Source organism: Phyllobates terribilis, unplaced genomic scaffold, assembly GCF_046119375.1.
Source record: "Phyllobates terribilis strain yellow unplaced genomic scaffold, ASM4611937v1 Scaffold_60__1_contigs__length_8166268, whole genome shotgun sequence".
Classification (NCBI taxonomy): Eukaryota; Metazoa; Chordata; class Amphibia; order Anura; family Dendrobatidae; genus Phyllobates; species Phyllobates terribilis.
Window position 1 is genome coordinate 6,762,506 of NW_027362820.1, and position 13,342 is coordinate 6,775,847.

The 13,342-nt window shown below is 43.9% G+C and overlaps 1 protein-coding gene, 1 non-coding gene and 1 pseudogene across 2 annotated transcripts in view; all 3 read left to right on the top strand.

Annotated features, from left to right (window-relative positions):
• LOC141192345 (uncharacterized) overlaps positions 1 to 13,146 on the top strand; it is a 68,802-nt pseudogene extending 55,656 nt beyond the window's left edge.
• LOC141192393 (uncharacterized) overlaps positions 1 to 13,342 on the top strand; it is a 240,367-nt gene that overhangs the window by 62,333 nt on the left and 164,692 nt on the right. The gene's annotated exons all lie outside the window — the stretch shown is intronic.
• TRNAD-GUC (transfer RNA aspartic acid (anticodon GUC)) lies at positions 10,441 to 10,512 on the top strand. Its single transcript has one exon. It is a non-coding gene; the product is annotated as a tRNA-Asp (tRNA).

Consider the following 13,342-nt stretch of genomic DNA (forward strand, 5'->3'; position numbering starts at 1 on the left):
AAGGTGTCAGGATGTCGTCATCTATTTCTCCATGGAGGAGTGGGAGTATTTAGAAGGACTCAAAGTTCTGTACAGGGACGTCATGATGGAGACTCCCCAGCCCCTCACATCATCAGGTAATAGACAAAACTAAATACACACGGCCTACAATTATCTGTATGAAAATAATTAATTCAGTCCCAGTATGTGTTTCCTCCAGATCGATCCAGTAAGAGGACAACACCAGAGAGATGTCACCGTCCTCTTCTTCCACAGGACTGTAAACAAGAAGACCCCAATGTTCCTCAGGATCATCAGGTAGATGGAGAGAAGGTGTCATGAGATCTCCCCTATGATGTGTAGATGGCTGTGAAGGTCTTGTGTTCAGTCTTGCTTTATCCACCAGTATTTATATTTGTGTAATGAGAACGGTGGAGATGACGGGATTAGAGCTGATCATAGATGTGACTTCTCCATCTGACTTTTATAATATTTGTTCCAGAGTGAAGATCAGACCCATACTACAGAGACATATGTGAGGGGTGATGAGCGGTGTAAAGAAGAGATTCCTACATATGACTACCCAGGTGAGTAGTAACCACTAAATGCAGAGAAGTCACAGATTCTTCTCAGTCACTGGCTGTGGCTGTTTTATCAGTGGTGTAGTCTGGCCGTATCACAATCGTGGATCACCATTTTGCAGCTTGACCACAACATTCTCCTCTGTCCGAAAATGTTCAAATTACTTTGTGAAATTGTGAAAGCCCTTTTCTATGGAACTTACAACCTGGAGGATCCACCTCCCCCTGGGCAGTGGTGTACCGCCAATGGCGGCAGACCACGCGACTGCTATGGGGCCCGTGAGCCGGGGGGCCCCATAGCAGTCGCTCCCCTTCTGTACACCCCGCGCCGCTGTTTGTTTGCCGCCACCGCCTGCCGGCACTGTGTTCAGGCATGGCCGCGCACTGTACGGCTGTGTCTTGTAGTAATGATAATGATGGCAGGGGCGACACTGCACCTTTAATTGTGCTTGTGTCTTCCCCGCCGCGGGCGGCGGCGGCAATCAAACAGCAGAGCGGGGGGTGCAGGAGAGACACCCCGATGGAGTGGGGACCCTGTGCTGGCCCGGCCGCGTCACAACTAGGAGACATTGCCCTGTGCGCCGCTGTGTCTCCTAGCTGTGACGTCACGCAGTGCACGCCCTGCACTGCTACTTACCACCGGAGAGGAGCTGGAGGACTGGAGCCGAGCCGGGAGTGTGTGTGTGTGTGTGTGTTTGAGTGAGTGTGTGAGTGAGTGTGTAGGCAGATATTGTGTGATGTCTGTTTATATGTATTTTTGTGTTTCAAATGTGTTTATGCGTGTATATGTCTGTTTAGGTTTGTGTGTGTGCGTGACTGCGTGCGGCCTCCCGCTGTCTCTGGGGGGGCGCCGTGCGGCCTCCCGCTGTGTATAGATGGCGCCTTGCGGCCTCTTGCTGTGTATAGATGGCACCGTGCGGCCTCCCGCTGTGTATAGATGGCGCCGTGCAGCCTCCGGTTGTGTATAGATGGCTTCGTGCGGCCTCCTGCTGTGTATAGATGGCGCCGTGCGGCCTCCTGCTGTGCATTGATGGCTACGTGCGGCCTCCTGCTGTGTATAGATGGCACCGTGCGGCCTCCCGCTGTGTATAGATGGCTACGAGCGGCCTCCTGCTGTGCATTGATGGCTACGTGCGGCCTCCTGCTGTGCATTGATGGCACCGTGCGGCCTCCTCCTGTGTATAGATGGCTACGTGCGGCCTCCTGCTGTGTATAGATGGCTACGTGCGGCCTCCTGCTGTGTATAGATGGCACCTTGCGGCCTCCTGCTGTGTATAGATGGCACCATGCGGCCTCCTGCTGTGTATAGATGGCACCGTGCAGCCTCCCGCTGTGTATAGAAGACTACGTGCGGCCTCCCGCTGTGTATTGATGGCACCGTGCGGCCTCCTGCTGTGTATTGATGGCACCGTGCGGCCTCCTGCTGTGTATAGATGGCACCGTGCGGCCTCCTGCTGTGTATAGATGGCTGTGTGTGGCCTCCTGCTGTGTATAGATGGCTACGTGCGGCCTCCCGCTGTGTATGGATGGCTACGTGCGGCCTCCCGCTGTGTATAGATAGCACCGTGCGGCCTCCCGCTGTGTATAGATGGCTACGTGCGGCCTCCTGCTGTGTATAGATGGCTACGTGCGGCCTCCTGCTGTGTATAGATGTCACCTTGCGGCTCCTGCTGTGTATAGAAGACTACGTGCGGCCTCCTGCTGTGTATTGATGGCACCGTGCGGCCTCCTGCTGTGTATTGATGGCTACATACGGCCTCCTGCTGTGTATTGATGGCACCGTGCGGCCTCCTGCTGTGTATAGATGGCTACGTGCGGCCTCCTGCTGTGTATAGATGGCTACGTGCGGCCTCCTGCTGTGTATAGATGGCTACGTGCGGCCTCCTGCTGTGTATAGATGGCACCGTGCGGCCTCCTGCTGTGTATAGATGGCACCGTGCGGCCTACTGCTGTGTATAGATGACTACGTGTGCTCAATATTAAGTCATACAATTAATGTAAGGCTATGTGCCCACGATGCAGAAATGCTCTGGATTTTTTTTGAGCGTTTCTGCATCTCCCTGGCAGAAAAAAACGCATGAGAATTTTACATGCTTTTTTTCCTGCCAAAGACATGCGGATGTGAAGCTTTCTTCACATGCATTTCTGCATGCGGGTTGACAAGCGCTTTCCAAGCGATTTTAGCATCACTTGGAAAGTGCTTGACAACTTGGTCACACTATATAAATCCATGCAACCAGCAACCGGCATGGATTTATATAGTGTGACCGTAAAAGAATGGTAAAAAAATAAAAAATAAATATACCTTCTGATGGCCTGCCAACGTCAGCGGTCGCGTGACCCATCACATGACTAAATTACGTCACGGCAGGTTTTCAGACCATCGCGAGCTGCTGGCAAGCCAGGACGCATCGGATAAAGACACCGCGGGCCATCAGAAGGTAAGTATAATATTTAATGTTTATTTTATTCTTTTTTTACAGGTTCTATGGTATCCAGGTCCGGAGGAGAGTCTCCTCTTCTCCAAACCCGGGTACCATCCGCACATTGAAATGCATGGAATGTGCATCTACAGATGCAGTGATGCGGATTCCATGCGTTCCAATGCAATCAATGGTGGCGAAAACGCAGCACTTCCACAAAATAATTGGTAGTGCTGCGGATTTTTCCGCAATGATAATTCGCAGTGGAAATTTCCGCAGCATGTGCACAGCACATGCGGATTATCATTGGGGAACATGGCAGACCTTCTACCAAGCGTTTTTTAAGCGTTTCTGCAGTGGAATTGCCGCTGCGGAAACGCTTAAAAAAATGCATAGTGGGCACACAGCCTAAAAAAAATTATTATAATTAATATTCTGCCAAATTAATTTCACGTGAACTCTCACATGATCTATCTCAGGGGATCATGTGATACATCAGGTGTGTGTGTGTGTGTGTGTGTGTGTGTGTGTGTGTGTGTGTGTGTGGGGGGGGGGGGGGGGGGAGCACGCCTTCTAAACTGCCCGGGGCCCTTGCTACACTTAATCCACCCCTGTGTGTTGGGCTCACCATACTTTGTCCTGGCAGTTGAGGTGGGGTATAGTAAGCAGGGCTGTGGAGTCGGTAAGCTAAACCTCCGACTCCTCAATTTCCATGACATCGAATCCAACTCCGACTCCCTCATACACGGCTCATGTTTAAGTGATAAATTTACTGTAGCACTGATTCTTCTCAGCTAAAAGTCTAGACTCTTAGATCAGGAATAGGACAGACATTTATAGGACATTTCAGAACTTTCCCAAATTCTTATGAAAAAATATTCCCCACAAACTGTATTGAACTACTGCACCCAATTTATTATATATTTTAGGAGTCGGAGTCGGTCCATTTTATACCAACTCAGACTCCACCAAAATGGGTTCCAACTCCACAGCCCTGACAGTAGGGTCATTATACTGTGCATGTAGAGGCTAATGAGGAATGCACCATGGGGGTATCATACTGTGTTTAGGGGGGGGGGGGGGCACTTTTGTTGGCATCACATTTTATGGGGCAATGAAAGAGGGATCTAGGACTTCAGCAGGAGGAAAATTACTATATAAAGGCTGGAAAGTTGTGAGATCTTCTCTTCTGTGACCCTGACAATTATTTACTTTTTTTTTTTTGCGGGGGGGGGGCCCAATTAGAACTTCTGCTATGGGGCCTCATGATTCCTATGTACGCCTCTGCCCCTGGGATTAGAAGACACTGTCCGTTACCTGCCCAAATCTGTAAGCTACAAAGCCAAATGACAGTTTACGTAGAATGTGCTGACAAGTTAGAAAATCGCTTGAAGAAAAATTCTGATGGGCCTGTAAGAGAAAGCGGAGGGTAATGATGCTGTTCCTTCCTAGATCCCTGATATCTTATTGGATGAATCTACCTTCTCTCCCTTCTGTGCTGCTGAATGTGCTCATATGGTCCCTACAAGACCAGGCCCAGTCTTTCTGGCCAAACTTCACTTTTATGATCGACAACATTAAATGTGCAGTGACGGCCAAGTGTGAATTTCTGTACAATAACAACAGAGTTTCCCTTTATCCTGACTTTTAAATTTCTTATCAAACCAACTAACTTCAAACAGGATTGTGATAAACTATACAGAAAACATTACACCTGTGCCATGATATATCTCTAAGCTGTGCGTGGCTCATGGCTGTAATATACATTTATTTACGCCTGCAGAAGATGTGTTGGCTCCAGCCCTGGTTTCATGGATTCACTCCACGTCATAAATTCCATTATGTTTTCGATCCTAAGGAATTCAGATTACTGCACAATCTCTCCTGAAATCGGGGCACTAATACTTTCTCTACTCTTCTGCTCAGGACTCATAGTTGCTCCAATGGTCCACCATAAATGAGTGTGACTCCAGTTTAGTGTTGGATTTCTCCCCTCATACATACGTTGTTGTTGGGGATGTTACATGTTTTTATATTCTTTCTTTTTTTTACAGGTTCATTCTCTATGATAGTTTCATTGTGGTGGGATCGGCCGGCCTCACTTATGTGACTCTGTAACTCCCTGGTAGTCTTTCAAAAAGATCTCCATTACGTCTTCCAAATGCCCAAGATCTAAATTTAAGACACCTCAGCTCTGCACGATTATAAAAAGTTCTCTTTGAACATCTAATATTTCTTCTTGAATCTCATCTGACTGAAAATATTGTCCCTTACGATAGTTTAGATTGCTAAGAGCCACCGAGCCCATACTCTAATTACCCCAGAGAGGTTTCACCACTAGTTACTCATTTTTCTCTCATGAAGACAGTCGAGTTTGATCATTTCAGTAGATGTGTTATTGTCTATAGTCACAGTTTTTGACTTCAGTAATCCTCTGATTTAACCCCTTCCTGCAGCCAGTTTTGTGTTCCTAATCAGGGCCATTTTTCAAATCTGACATGTGTCACTTTATGTGGTGATAACTCTGGAATTCTTCACAAAGGATAATAGGAAACAAATGAACCTTACAAATTATTTTCCAACTTTTCAATCTGACAGTACCCTATATACGGTAGTACACTACTGTCTGGGCACATGGCAGGTTAAGAAGGGAAGGAGCGCCATTTAGCTATTAGGAATGCAGATCTTGCTGGAATAGTTTGCAGACACAATGCATTGGGGGAACTGGTCTTGGTCACCTGGAAGCTCAAAAGATGACTACCACAAACAGGCTTGCCTTATCTACCCCGTTTACATATTTCACAAATTACTTTGCTCATCACCCTTTAACCCCTCTACATGGATCTGGACTAACACAGAGACCCCTAGGCTTGGGCCACGGTGTTACCTGCTGTTCTGTGGAGTGAGAAGGGAAGAAGAATAGTCAGGTAGCCGGGTCAGAACCAGGAGGGCAGAGAACATACAAAATCAGAAGACACAAGAGTAGTCAGTAAACGGGCCGAGGTCACAACAGGAGAAAAATACACAAGCCGGGAGCTGAGCACAGAGGACAGAACCAGAGGAGAACAAGGCTGTATCTGGCAGCTTCCGGCAATATGCTTCCAGCTTTAGTAGGGTGTGGTGCTCTCCAGTTAACTGAAGCAGGGAGCAGATTACTCCAGCTGGACAACACACACACCCATACTGCCAGACTGGATGGTACTACTGGTCCCAGTGACCCTAATCATAGTGGCTGCGAAGAGCCTGCGCCTTTCAGGGCTTCTGGTTCTGACGTCTCTTCCATCACCAGCGCCGCCTGCAGAATGAATAAGGCGTCTGGTGACAGAAGCTGACGTCGCAGGAGCAGATCCCACAGGAGATGGGACATACCATTTGCAGAAGCCCTAATATAACAAAATTGCAGAAAACCAGAGCAGTAGAAATCCCCATAAAGTGACTCCATTTTGGATATTATAACCCTCAGTGAATTAATCTATAGGAGTAGTGACTATTTTGACTCCACAGCCACTTTCCAGAAATTAGCACGCAGTGGATGATGGAGAGTGAAAATTGCAAATATATCATTTTATTACCCAACACATAGTGCCCAGATTGTGCTCCAGGGGACACACACCGTAAATTAAGTGGGTTCTTCTCACTATAGTAATGCCAAATACATGGAGGCTAAATGTGGTTTGGGCACACTGCAAGGCTCAGAAGCGAGGGGGAGATCTGACTTTGGGAGAGTGGATATTGCTGGATTGGTTTATGGAAGCCATGTTGCTTTTCAAGAGCCTTTGAGCCACTAATAATGTGGAAACCTCTGTTTTTCCACTGACCGATGATGGACCTGAGTGGGGACTTGTTATTTGTGAGATGAGTAGAAGTTTTTATTGGTATTATTTTTGCCTACATAACATTGTTTGGTGGCTTTTTATTCCATATTAGGGAGGCAGAATGAAAAAACAGTTGAACACCTCGCTCTACTGGTTCATCCTATGAGGTTTTCTATTAGACAGTCATTGTCCTGGTGAATAAGTGATTTTTTTTTTATATAACTTGCCTTTTTTTATGGACAGTTTAAGTAGAAATGTTCAAAAATATAAAATTCAAGGATTTTTATTAAAAAATAATAATTGGTTTTATTCTTGGCAGATGTCTGTACCAGGAGATCAGAGGGACAGCTGATATCTTCAATTTTTAAATCAGATAATTTTCAGATCCAACAGGATACAATTGAAGTGAATGACATTTCTCCAGATTTACCATCATCCCTTCACAGCAAAGATCTGTCATCTGATCCTTTGCAAAAGGTCCTGTCATCTGATTCATTACCGATTATTAAGGAAAATCAAAGTCACAAAATAAGCACTAAAAAACGAACTGCTCCTAATGCAAAGAAGCCATTTTCACGGTCAGAATATAGAAATAGTTTTCCTCCCAAAAAGTCTTTTCTTAAACCTGAAAAAATTCACACAGCAAAGAATAGATTTTCTTGTTCCAAGTGTGGGAAATGTTTTAATCAGAAATCAGATCTTGTTCGTCACCAGCGAACTCACACAGGAGAGACGCCATTTTCCTGTTCAGAATGTGGGAAATGTTTTGTACAGAAATCATATCTTAATATACATAAGAGAACTCACACAGGGGAGAAGCCTTTTCCGTGTTCAGAATGTGGAAAATGTTTTAACCATAAATCAAATCTTATTATATATCAGAGAACTCACACAGGGGAGAAGCCTTTTCCATGTTCAGAATGTGGAAAATGTTTTAACCAGAAATCTAGTTTTCATAAGCACCAGAGAAACCACACAGAAGAGAAGCCATTTTCCTGTTCAGAATGTGGGAAATGTTTTACAGTGAAATCAGCTCTTATCAACCATCAGAGAACTCACACAGGAGAGAAGCCATTTTCCTGTTCAGAATGTGGGAAATGTTTTACAGAGAAATCAACTCTTATCAAGCATCAGAGAACTCACACAGGAGAGAAGCCATTTTCCTGTTCAGAATGTGGGAAATGTTTTGTACAGAAATCATATCTTAATATACATAAGAGAACTCACACAGGGGAGAAGCCTTTTCCGTGTTCAGAATGTGGAAAATGTTTTAACCATAAATCAAATCTTATTATACATCAGAGAACTCACACAGGGGAGAAGCCTTTTCCATGTTCAGAATGTGGAAAATGTTTTAACCAGAAATCTAGTTTTCATAAGCACCAGAGAAACCACACAGAAGAGAAGCCATTTTCCTGTTCAGAATGTGGGAAATGTTTTACAGTGAAATCAGCTCTTATCAACCATCAGAGAACTCACACAGGAGAGAAGCCATTTTCCTGTTCAGAATGTGGGAAGTGTTTTACAGAGAAATCAACTCTTATCAAGCATCAGAGAACTCACACAGGAGAGAAGCCATTTTCCTGTTCAGAATGTGGGAAATGTTTTACAGAGAAATCAACTCTTATCAAGCATCAGAGAACTCACACAGGAGAGAAGCCATTTTCCTGTTCAGAATGTGGGAAATGTTTTACAGAGAAAACAAATCTTATCAACCATAAGAGAACTCACACAGGGGAGAAGCCTTTTCCGTGTTCAGAATGTGGAAAATGTTTTAACCAGAAATCAAATCTTATTATACATCAGAGAACTCACACAGGGGAGAAGCCTTTTCCATGTTCAGAATGTGGAAAATGTTTTAACCAGAAATCTAGTTTTCTTAAGCACCAGAGAACCCATACAGAGGAGATGCCTTTTTCATGCTCAGATTGTGGAAAATGTTTTGGACACAAATCATATCTTTATAAACATCAGAGAACTCACACAGGAGAGAAGCCATTTTCCTGTTCAGAATGTGGGAAATGTTTTACAGAGAAATCAAGTCTTATCAAACATCAGAGAACTCACACAGGGGAGATGCCATTTTCATGTTCAGAATGTGGGAAATGTTTTAACCAGAAATCGGATCTTTATAAGCACCAGAGAACCCACACAGGGGAGAATGCCGCAACTACACCCAACTAGTCTCTGTAGAGACTAGAAAGGCCCTAGCTGCACAACTAAAAACACCACCGCACACCTAACTACCTAATAAGTCATTGAGGAGTACCTCCTGAGGAACCAGAGGGGAGGCTTCAGCACACTCTCAACAAGGGGAAAGGAAAGTATGAAGTAAAATACGAAAACTCTGAGTGAGAAACAAAAACACATTCATATAGGGCAAAGAAGGCAAGCTAAGGTGAACGAAAAATAAAAGGAACAAGTATAATCTCCCAGAAACCTAACATTGTTAGAATTAAAAGGTACTTGGAGGGAAAGCAAACTGACTGGTAGGATAGTTTCACCTTTGTTGTGAAACTTATAAAATTCACCGGCACCAACTGTAAATGTAAAACCCGTCCATTTATAATGACCATGTACAAGATAAAGATTCCCAACTCACATCAGGACCACAAGATCCCAGGTACTTTCAGCTGCATCACAATGAACTTAATTATATGTACCAAATGTCCAACTGGGAGTCTGTATGTAGTGGAGACAGGGCAAAAACTTAAAACAAGAATAAATTTTCATCGCCACACAATAAAAGAAAAAAAGAATAGATCTACTCGTGGCCAAACGTTTTTACGGCCACAACTGCTTCTTCCTCTCCCATACTGATAGTTCTGCTTCACGTCACTTGTCTTATCTATTGCATTATTCCTGTGCCCTGTTGTGTATAAATATGTGACTCTTCAGATTTTGTATTATACTATGTCTACTGAAAAGATCTGAGTAGTCTCGAAAGCTTACTGACTAATGGCTAACTGAAAAGATTGTATCAACCACTGAGGACTTTCAAATGTTAATGTTTTTCTCCAAACAGCAATTTTAAGATCTCTCCACAGGTGTTCAATGGGATTTAGATCTGGATTCATTGCTAGTCAGAACTGTCCAGCACTTTGTTTCCATCCATTTTCTGGGTCATTGTCATGCTGGAAGACCCATGACCTAGCATGCAAACCCAGCTTTCTGACACTAGGCACTACATTGTGACCCAAAATCCTTTGCTAATCTTCAGATTTCATGATGCCTTGCACACAGTCAAGGTACCTGACCAAAGGCAGCAAAACAACCCAAAAACATTTTTGAAGCTCCACCATATTTGACTGTATGTGTTGTAAATTTATTGATTATGTTGCTCACCTTGGACAGAGGAACATCCGGATCTCTAAAGATGGACTTATAACTTTGAAATTATTGATATTTTTCAACAATTTTGGTTCTCAAGTCCTCAGACAGTTCTCCTTTTTCTGTTTTCTCCATGCTTAGTGTGCCACGCATATGCACACAATGCAAAGATTGAATCAACTTCTCCCTTTTTTATATGGTTTTAGTTGTGATTTTCATATTGCCCACACCTGTTACTTGCCACAGTTGCGTTTGAACAAGCTTCACATGCTTGAAACAAAGTTGTTTACCCACATTTTTGGCAAGGCCAAATCCTCGTTAGTATAGTGGTGAGTATCCTCGCCTGTCACGCAGGAGACCGGGGTTCGATTCCCCGACGGGGAGGTTTCTTATATAGAGACAATTATTTGTCACAACTTGTGCAGGAACCAACTAGAGGAACAACCCTTTTAGACTTAATATTAACTAACAGGCCAGACAGAATAACTACGGTGCAGGTCGGGGGGCACCTGGGAAATAGTGACCGCAACATTATACAATTCCACATGTGCTTCAGTAGGGTGCCCAGCAAGGGAGTCACAAAAACACTGAACTTCAGGAGGGCAAAGTTTGATCAGCTAAGATATGCCCTTCATCTTATAGACTGGGATAGTATCTTCAGTAATGGGAGCACGGATAGAAAATGGTAAATTTTCAAAACAGTCCTACATACTCACTGTAGAAGGTACGTACCTTATGGGAATAAAAGGGCTTGGAATAGGAGGAAGCCAATGTGGCTAAATAAGGAAGTCAAGAGGGCAATGAAAAACAAAAAAAGGGCTTTCGGTAAACTTAAACAAGAAGGCAGCGAGGAAGCGCTAATATCTTATAGGGAAAAAAACAAAATCTGTAAGAAACAAATAAGTAAAGCAAAAGAGGAGACAGAGAGACTAATTGCCAAGGAAAGTAAAACGAATCCCAAACTGTTCTTTAACTATATAAACAGTAAAAGGATTAAAACTGATGGAGTTGGCCCATTGAAAAATAACCTGGGTAAAATCATAGAGGGCGATGAGGGTAAAGTTAACCTACTCAATAGCTTCTCCACTGTTTTCACAAAAGAAAACAATTTATCGGAGGAAATGCAGAGTGATAAAGTAAACCCTCCGCTAAATATCACCCACCTAACCCAGGAGGAAGTTCAGAAACGCCTAAATAATATCAAAATAGACAAGTCACCAGGCCCAGATGGCATACACCCCCGGGTACTAAAAGAATTAAGTAATGTGATAGACAGACCGCTGTATCTTATATTCAAGCACTCTTTATGGACAGGGACTGTCCCACTAGACTGGCGCCAAGCAAATGTGGTACCAATATTCAAAAAGGGGTCTAAAAGTGACCCTGGGAACTATAGACCAGTCAGCTTAATGTCTGTTGTGGGTAAATTGTTTGAAAGATTTCTTAGAGATGCTATTGTAGAATATCTTAATGATAATAACTGTCTAACTCCATATTAACATGGATTCATGAGGGATCGCTCCTGCCAAACAAACCTGATCGCCTTCTACGAGGAGGTGAGCTCACAGCTGGACCGGGGAGAGTCTGTGGATGTTGTATACCTTGACTTCTCCAAAGCGTTTGATACCGTGCCACACAAAAGGTTGGTATATAAAATGAGAATGCTTGGTCTGGGGGATAATGTGTGCAAGTGGGTAAATAGCTGGCTGAGTGATAGAAAGCAGAGGGTGGTTATCAATGGCGTAAGCTCAGGGTGTGTCAGAGTTACTAGCGGGGTGCCTCAAGGGTCTGTCTTGGGCCCTATATTATTTAATATATTTATTAATGATCTAGTGGAAGGGTTGCATAGTAAAATAGCAATATTTGCAGATGATACTAAACTTTGTAAAGTAGTTAATACAGATGAGGATAGGGCACAGCTACAGGAGGATTTAGATAAATTGGGGAGTTGAGCCAAAAAATGGCAAATGGGGTTCAATGCCGATAAATTTAAGGTCATGCACATGGGAAAGAAAAACAGCAGTCACCCATACATATTAAATGGGAAACCGTTGGGGAAATCTGACATGGAGAAGGACCTGGGCGTCTTGGTTAATAGCAAATTAAATTGGAGTGCCCAGTGTCAGGCAGCAGCTGCGAAGGCAAATAGAGTCATGGCATGCATCAGAAGAGTAATAGGGGCATATGATGAGAACATTGTTCTTCCTCTGTATAAAGCGCTGGTAAGCCCGCACTTAGAATATTGTGCACAGTTCTGGGCTCCGGTGCTCAGGAAAGACATATTGGAGCTAGAGAGGGTACAAAGGAGGACGACTAAGGGAATGGAGGGACTAGAATACCCAGAGAGGTTGTCAAAATTAGGCCTATTTACGTTGGAAAAGAGAAGGCTTAGGGGAGACCTCATAAACATCTATAAATACATCAGGGGGCAGTACAGAGATCTCTCCCATGACCTGTTTATACCAAGGATGGTGACAAAGACGAGGGGGCACACTATGCGTCTGGAGGAAAGGAGGTTCCTGCACCAGCATAGAAGGGGATTCTTTACGGTCAGAGCCGTGAGACTCTGGAACTCTCTGGGAGAGGAAGTGGTGATGTCCAACTCACTTAATGAGTTCAAGAGAGGCCTGGATGCCTTTCTTGAGAACAATAAAATTACATCTTATGCTTAGTGATAGTTAATTAATCCAGGGATTTAATCTGACTGCCAGATTGGTGTCGGGAAGTGAATTTTTCCTCAATTATGTAAATTGGCCTATACCGCATGTTTTTTTTTTTGCCTTCCCCTGGATCAACGCTGCAGAATAGCTGCAGTGCACAAGAAATAGGCTGAACTGGATGGACGCTTGTCTTTTTTCGGCCTTATAAACTATGTAACTATGTATGTAAGGTGTCAACAATTTTGTCCGACCTATTTTATGTGGTTTTGTGTGAAATTATGTTCAATTTGCTTTTTTTTTTCTATGTTTTCTTGTGTTGTTCCAATACACGCAAAGGAAATAAACATATATAACAAAATGTGTAATTCAGTGGTTCTTAACCGGGGTTCTATCGAACCCTAGGGGTTCGGTGAGTCGGTCTCAGGGGTTTGGCGGAGCCTCCGTCACGGAAGTCAAGACACACCCGACTCATTAAGTAAATTCGTGATGACACGCCCCGCTTGGCCATCACTTGCTGCAGATGATCACGTTACATTAATTGGCCAATCAGTACT